At 46.1% G+C, this 8635-nt stretch overlaps 1 long non-coding RNA gene across 1 annotated transcript; it reads right to left on the bottom strand.

The window, feature by feature from the left end:
* Window positions 1–2837: 2837 nt before the first annotated feature.
* Window positions 2838–6725, bottom strand: LOC141021292 (uncharacterized). The gene is made up of 2 exons (XR_012181967.1): window positions 6375–6725; window positions 2838–4550 (listed from the first exon to the last, which is right to left on the bottom strand). It is a non-coding gene; the product is annotated as an uncharacterized lncRNA (long non-coding RNA).
* Window positions 6726–8635: the final 1910 nt, after the last annotated feature.

Raw genomic sequence — 8635 nt, 5'->3', positions numbered from 1 at the left:
GAACTCGTGCTGGCCATGGCAGACGCAAGGGAACGATGATGAATGACTTGTTTGTTTTTGTGCATGACGAGTTGAGGAGGAATGTGTAGTTATCTTGGACTAGTAGTATTTATAACCGAGTACTAATACGCTCCTAAGTGGGAAACCATTTAGGTTTTGATCGGTGTGTACAGGTTTGCAATTAAATATAGCATGGTAGTAAATTGGAATGTGACGGGACGCAGGCTTAAAATTTATTGACAGTTCTAAGTACGGCACTATTCCCGGAAGGCGTAACGTGGGCATGCTTTCTCGGCCGCGTACATGGCGTTTGCACCATAGGGTGCACCACAATAGGCAATGTCAGCATATGTCTTGTTCCAAGAACCGTGCGCGCTCGTTATTGCGCACGCTTATTTTCATTAGAATATGTGCCCGTCTAGCACATACACATTGATCTGTCTAACTGTTTCTATTTGTTGTGGCTAATCGCAAACAGTTCATCTGTGTGAAGTGTATGCCATCAATCGCAGACACGTTGATCTGGCTGACCGTTTCTGTTCTGTTGCCTAATCGCAAACAGTTAATCCTTCTGAAGCCTATGTCCTCAGTCCCACACACCTTTATCTAGCTGCCCGTTTTTGTTGTTCCTCCTCATCACAAACAGTTCATCCGAGTGAACCGTATGTTATATATCGCAAACACCTTCATCTGGCTGCCCGTTTGTTTTGTTCCTCCTCATCGCAAACAATTAATTGAACTGAATCGTATGCCCTGCATCGCACATGGAACTAAAATCTGAACTGTGTTTGATGCATCCGTCATCGCAAACGTTTTGCACCTTTTTTGACTGGTTTTTTACACCACCATTTGCGATTATTGCATTGCACACAATTTCGTGAAGGGTCTATGATCGTAGTGTCGTGTTAGCAGCATCCTGCAGTAGTGTATATTGTTGAATTTGATTATGATCTTACATGTAACTATTATGAAAGAGGAAAATATGGTTGTGGACATTTTCATGTTACTAAATTGCCTATCCTTATGTTGAGATTGTCAATGCTTTCTTTGCATATGCTAGATATTTCTTGTCTTGATAATTTGTTTGCTTATAAAATGCCTATGCATAGGAAGTATGTTTTACTTAAATGTGATTTTCACATGCTTTATGATGCTCTCTTTGTGCTTCAATTCTTGTCTTTGATGTGAGCATCATTAAAATCATCAATGCCTAGCTAGGGGCGTAAAACAATAGCTTGTTGGGAGGCAACCCAATGAATAAAATATTTTTTCTCTTTTCATTTCTGCTCTTCAATAATTTTTCTCTTTACATTTCATCTCTTCAATAATTATTAAATTATACTTCAGTCTTTAGGATCATGTTGGGTGATAGTTGATTTGATCCTGTCAAAAAACAGAAACTTTTCCGTCCAGCAGCTGAATTTTTAAAAATCATAGAAGCGACGAAAAATTCTGATTTTTTTACACAAGATTTATGAACAAATTGCCTACGTTGCCCTAATTTTGAGAATTCTTGGAGTTACAGAAGTATGGACAAAGTCCAGATTACTACAGATTGTTCTGTTTTTGACATATTCTATTTTCGTTGAATTGTGTGCTTATTTTGATGAATCTATGGATTGTATCGGGGGGTATAAGCCCTGGTAAAGTTGGAATACAGTAGGTAAAATGCAATAATAAAATATGAATGTGTTTGCAATAGTACTTAAAGTGGTGATTTTTTTTATTGTACGAACGGATCTCATGAAGGTTTTGTTGAGTTTTGTGTGATTGAAGTTTTCAAGTTTTGGGTGAGATCGCGATGGATGAAGGAATAAGGAGTGAAAAGAGATTAAGCTTGGGGATTCCCATGTCACCCCAAGTTAATATTCAAGGAGAACCAAGCAACTAAGCTTGGGGATGCTCCGGAAGGCATCCCCTCTTTCGTTGAACGACCATCAGTAATTTTACTTGGAGCTATATTTTTATTCGTCACATTCATGAGTTTTGCTTGGAGCATCTTGTATTATATGAGTCTTTGCTTGTTTTGCTTTTTAGTTTGTCATCATTATCCTTGCTTGCTATGGATGGCTCCCCCTCTCCCCTCCCTCCCCTCCTCCACCTAGCCATGATGATCTCTGATGCCTATGGACGGGCTACTCCATTGGGATTTAGGACCGGGCATAGCCCTGGCCGAGGAGGTGAGAAGAAGGTTTGGATCAACTGTCCATTCCCCCCTCCCGAGATACCAAGGAATTCTTTTTGGTGGTTACTTTCTCTTAGGCCTCTTTTCCTCTCTCGGTGGATTCAGTGAGTATTGCACTGCAATGTTGTATTGGTGGAATCAGCTCTAGTTTTAAGGTGCTTCAAATCCATTTTCGTGCATTTCGGTTTTCTATGGCTAATAATGAAGTGGGACATTTCATACATGGCCTTAGAGACCGAATATGGCTGGATTTTGTTTGTCATTTTCATCTCTTTAATGGAAGTTTTTCCCTGCTCCAACCTGTGAACTCCATTGGAATGCGGATGAAGAACTAAATGACATTGCTGGCCGGAGCCCTATTGGCATCACCTCATCTCTGGATTTTTTGAAAATGGGCAACAAAGAAGATCTCCAGTTATCCAAATTGCCCCGAGGCACGTCGATGCTGACTCATATTGGGCACAAATCCTTTTCAAACCAACATGCTCATGAGGCTTCTACTTTGCATGCTCATTCTTTATCTCGTTTGAACTCCGTTCATGACGGCTATTATGGTGTTCAAATTTCAAATAATTCGGTATTATCACGCCCTGTATTGCAGCAGCATTCAAGTCAGGAGAAAGCTATTAAGACTACTAATCTTTTGGAGAAATTCATGCGGCAAGAAACTATCACGCCCAAGATGTGACCCTATCCTAAAGGAACTCGAAGGTCCCACCAAGGATAGAAGCGCATCTTGAAGACGCTTTTGCAAGGTGGATATCATTACATCAACATTACATAATAGATGGGGATACATACAAGGCATACAAATGTCGCAAGAATACATCAATATACATGAGAACAACATCCGACTACGAATGAAACACAAACAGAAGCTCAAACGACATCCACCCTACTAGCCCAGGCTGCCGACCTGGAACCTATCCCCTGATTGAAGAAGAAGCAGAAGAAGAACTCCAAAACAAATACCATCGCTCTCGCGTCATGATCATCGCAAACCTGTACTTGCAACTGATGTTGTAGTAATCTGTGAGCCATGAGGACTCAGCAATCCCATTACCATGGGTATCAAGACTAGCAAAGCTTAATGGGTAAGGAAAGGATAGGTGGTGAGGTTGCAGTAGCGACTAAGCATGTATGGTGGCTAACATACGGAAATAAGAGCGAGAAGAGAAGCAACGGAACGGTCGTCAACTAGTAATGATCAAGAAGTGATCCTGAACTCCTACTTACGTCAAACATAACCCAAAAACTGTGTTCCCTTCCCGGACTCCGCCGAAAAGAGACCATCACGGTTACACACGCGGTTGATGCGTTTTTATTTAAGTCAAGTGTCAAGTTCTCTACAACCGGACAATAACAAATTCCCATATGCCACATAACCGCGAGCACGGCTTCCGAAAGATAATACCCTGCAGGGGTGTCCCAACTTAGCCCATTATAAGCTCTCACGGTCAACGAAGGATATTCCTTCTCCCGGGAAGACCCGACCAGTCTCGGAATCCCGGTTACAAGACATTTCGACAATGGTAAAACAAGACCAGCAAAGCCGCCCGAATGTGCCGACAAATGCCGATAGGAGCTGCACATATCTCATTCTCGGGGCACACCGGATGAGCAGTCCGTACAACTAAAACCAGCCCTCAAGTTTCCCCGAGGTGGCGCTGCAAAGGGCTCTAGTTTGGACCAACACTCGGAGGAGCACTGGCCCGGGGGGGGTAAAATAAAGATGACCCTCGGGAGCGCGACTCCCAAGGGAAAAAAGGCTTAGGTAGGCAAATGGTAAAACCAAGGTTGGCCTTGCTGGACAAGTTTTATTCAAAGTGAACTGTCAAGGGAGTCCCATAAATCACCCAACCGCGTAAGGGACGCAAAATCAAGGAACATAACACTGGTATGACGGAAACTAGGGCGGCAAGAGTGGAACAAAACACCAGGCATAAGGCCGAGCCGTCCACCCTTTACCAAGTATATAGATGCATTAATTAAATAAGAGATATTGTGATATCCCAACATAAACATAATCCAACATGGAGCAATCTTCAACTTCACCTGCAACTAGCAACGCTATAAAAGGGACTCAGCAAAGCGGTAACATAGCCAAACAACAGTTTTGCTAGGAAGGGTGACAAAGGTTAGAGGTTCATGGCAATTTGGGAGGCTTGATAAGCAAGCGGTAGGTAACGCAGCAAAGCGATAGAACGAAGCAACTAGCATAGCAATGATAGTAGTGAGATCCAAGGTGACGGTCGTCTTGCCTGAAATCCCGCTAGGAAGAAGAACGAGTCCATGAAGAAGATGAAGCCACGAAGACGAACCAAGCGCGGACGAACGAATCCTCACGATCGCAACGAAACGGGAACTATCGAGAAGAAGCACACAACACGGTAAACACTCAACACATAAACAAGACATGATGCTCAACCAAGTATGATGCATGACAAGGCTACATGAAGCTACTCATGGCAAGAGATGATGCATACAAGAACACATCAATGCAAGTTTAAATGAGGCTGGAAACAACATAGATAAATTCCGGTAAGTCCTCATATGCAAATTTCGAAATTGGTCCAGATCTGAATAAACCTTATGTTCAAGATGTTAAACAGCAAGTTAAGATGCACCAAGATGATCTACACGAAATTCTAGTCAAGTTACATATAAAGTTCATTAGTTTCGGAGCTACGGCCTAGAAGATATGAGCAAAACAAGTTAAACATAGCATTGATGCAAAATGCATTCAAAAATCAAGCAAACACATTCAAAACAAGGATGCAACAAGATAATAGGAAACTACATGCAATTCTAAGCAAGTTTCATATAGAGCATGCTCAAAACGGAGCAACGGTGCAACACATACACTCCAAACAAGATATAGCAATAATCTGTCCAAAACAGCAACTAGGGATATAGCAAGCATCAAAACAGTATGCTACAGCACCTCAACATGAAACAAAAGGCATGGACATGATGTCCAGGTAAAGCATGACAAAACATGAACACTGAGCTATCTCCAGAAATCAATAGAACATGCTCAAAAGGACATGGCAAGATTGCAAATAATAAAAGTTTCACAGACTTGGCAGAAATCACTGGGCATGGCAGAAATAACATCAGGTTGCAAAGTTTGGAGCTATCAAACAACATGCTACAGGAACATATCATAGCAAAGAAAGGCATGGCATGAATCTACTAATTGCATAGAACAAAAGTCCCTTACTGATCACGACCTAAAAATGAACAGAATATATGATGGCACCCATGTAAACATAGCCAGTAATATGACAGATTCAGACAGTGAAAATAACAGTGCATGGCAGGAACAACGATAAGTAGGCATGTTGGTGAGCTTGAACCACTCACCACAGAGCAATACATGGCATGAAAAGGTAACCAATAGTAATATGGCACAAATATGAAGCAAAGCATGGCAATATCATAGTCATAGGGTACATGTATCACTAGCAAAACACATGACAATAACGAACTTCATGTTAACAGTCTGACAGCAACATTACTTAGCAAGTTTGGAGCATGATTGCAACAAGCTACAGCAGGCTATAAATACAAACAAGGGCATGGATAGATAGAACATGACATGTATAACAAAACATCCATAGTGAATATCTCCATATTATGCATAGAACTCATGGTGACAGTAGGTTTACATGGCAACAAAATATAACAGACTCGGACTTGCAGAAATGACAAGTCACAGAAATCAGCAACATCACGGAGGCTATTTTGCATGCTTGTGCTAGTCACCACATAGATCCTAAAAATACAATACAAGCACCCCTGCAAAGATGGCATGATGTCGTTCAAAACACATGTAGGGCTCAATCTCATAGGATGCACACACAAAATGCAATGAAAAAGACGAATCACCAAGTTCTGATAACAGACAGCAGTTAACATCATATAGCACTCTTGCAACGATGATTAGGGCTTCAAGATAAACTCAAAAAAGCATGGCACAATGTAATGAAATGAAGACAATCTCATGATGAACATTTTGATATATAACACGCGTAAAACGGAGCTATATGCATGAAGATACAGGCACCACAATATGCAGACTTAATATGATTTTTCAGGGACTTGGCAGATTTAGCAGACGAAAAAAATAGATCGAGCGCCATATACTAAAACGTGCACGGGCGAGGGTTAGGACGGGCTTGCTCACCATGGGCCAAGCCCAGTCGAGGAGGAAGTCAGCAGGCTGGCGAGGAGTTGGGCTGGGCCACCGGCGGAGGTGGGTCGGGCCGGTGGAGATGGGCCCTGGGGGCCGGGCCCAAGAGGGGGCGCTGAGGCGCGTCGTGCTCTCGCACGCACGCACGGACAGCGAAGGGCTCACCGACGGCGGTTGTCCGGCGAGGACGACGACGGTGCGAGGCGGGGATGGCCGAGAACGAGCGGATCCGAGCGCGGGCTCCCGGATCTGGCCGGACTTCGGCGCAGGGCGGCGCGGGGAGCCGCAGGGACGACCGGGAGAGCGAGGTCCGGCGAGGGGAGGGCGAGGTGGCGCAGGCGACGGGAGGAGGCGGCACCGGCGAGCGCCGGCGCGGGGACGCGGCGGCGGGGTCGGAGGAGCTCGGCGGCGCGCGGCGAGGGGCGCGACGGCGGGAGCCAGGCGGCGCGAAGAACGGTGGCGGGGTCGGGCGCGGTGCGGGCGACTCGGACCCAGATCGGCCCGCGGCGGGCCGTGGATGGGCTCCGGCGGGCCCGTGCGGCCGGAGGCGTGGGTGGGGCGACGGGGAGCCAGGTGGCGTCGTGGGATAGGCTGGCGGCGGCGGTTGGTGGTGGCTCAGCCTATGGCTGGCTGCCACGTAGCGCGGGTGAGGTGGAGGGCGGCGGCGCAGGCGAGGTGGCGGCAACAAGTGGCGGCGAAGGGGAGGCCCGGCGCGGAAAACAAGGAGGGGAAGAAGGAATGTCCAGATTTGGAAGGGGGGTCTCCTTTTATAGGCAGGGGTAGGGTTTGGGGTGATCTGGAGGCTTTCAGAGCCCTCTGATCGCGATCCGACGGCTCCGGTCGGAGGGGGGTTAGGTTTGGGCCTAGTGGGCTGTGAAGAGGAGGTTGGGCTGAGATGAGAGGGAAGAAATGCAGCCCGGCAAATGTTTCCGGAGACCGAAAACGTCCGACAATTAAACCGACTATATTGCGGCTGTATGTATAACGGTTGGGCTATCAAATGAACTCCGAATGCGACGAAACTTGACAGGCGGTCTACCTACACTATAATAAGACCGCACGCCAAGTTACATCCCATTCCGAGAACATTTTTATGCCACTTATAAAATAATATTTCGGAGGTGCCGGGGCGCGTGCGAGTGTGTCTGTGCTCAGAACGGACAACGGAGAAAACCGGGGGAACCCGAACGGATGCATGTTTTGAAAAACATGCAGATTAAATGCAGATGATGACATGGCAAAATGCAACACGCAAGCAAATGACATGGCAACGACGGCGAATAACTGGAAGACACCTGGCGCATCGGATCCGGGGCGTTACAGCAACCCAGAAGGAATCTTAGCTACCCAGCCATATTAAATTTGGGTCCTTTTGCTGCTTAATTGATGCTCATTACCCATCGCGACCTCAGTGATTTCTTACTTTGGCCTTCAAATATGCCCCTCCTCATGAAAAATGCCCCCTGCTCTTGGGGCCCGGCATATGGCGGATCTAGCCCAAGCCCAATATGAGGAATCAGAAATCTCCACCTTATCTGCTAATTGGGCTGTGCTATGCACTAAATGTTTACAATGGGGCCGCCCAAAGATTCATGCCAAGCACATGTTATTTGCCTTAATTGCTCTGCTCCGGGACACAAAGCCATTGACTGTGCCAAGTATGGCAAGTCGAAATCTCAAGATAGTACTGAATCAGGGGCGCTTGGGAATCATATCAACGACCCAATTTCCTTAAATCATGCCAAAAATGCAAATACCAGGAGCGTCATTAGATACTCTGCCTGTGGCTTCTATGGGCACGTGGCAAGATCTTGCTTCAAACACCGGACAGAGTTGAAATGGAAGTGGGTGCCCAAAAAATCAATAGTGTCCAAATTTAATCCCGACGCTGCGCCTTCCATCTCGTCTCCCCATACGCTCCCACCATAGTCCACCATTGATGCACCACCCCCACCGCCCACTGTGACACCTAGCGGAATGGCGAACTATCCCCTGAATCTTGTCCCCTTCCTCCCTCCGGGCTTCGCCATTGAGCCTGGACCAGCTGATCGACTAGTACGCAGCGGCATTGTGGTCCACCTGATACCACCCCTCAACCATGACTTTCTGGCAATTGCTGAAGCTAGTCAGTATGTGCCACTCCATCGCCCGGTAGCCATCAGAAACACTGTGGAAGGTCTGCTCCATCAAGTTCAGCTTTTCACCACTGAATCTAGTGACCATCCCTTTGGTATTGGTGTTTTCGGTTTTGTGGA

This window comes from Aegilops tauschii, chromosome 4, assembly GCF_002575655.3.
Source record: "Aegilops tauschii subsp. strangulata cultivar AL8/78 chromosome 4, Aet v6.0, whole genome shotgun sequence".
In the NCBI taxonomy this organism is placed as follows: Eukaryota; Viridiplantae; Streptophyta; class Magnoliopsida; order Poales; family Poaceae; genus Aegilops; species Aegilops tauschii.
This window is presented reverse-complemented; position numbering and strand designations above follow the sequence as displayed.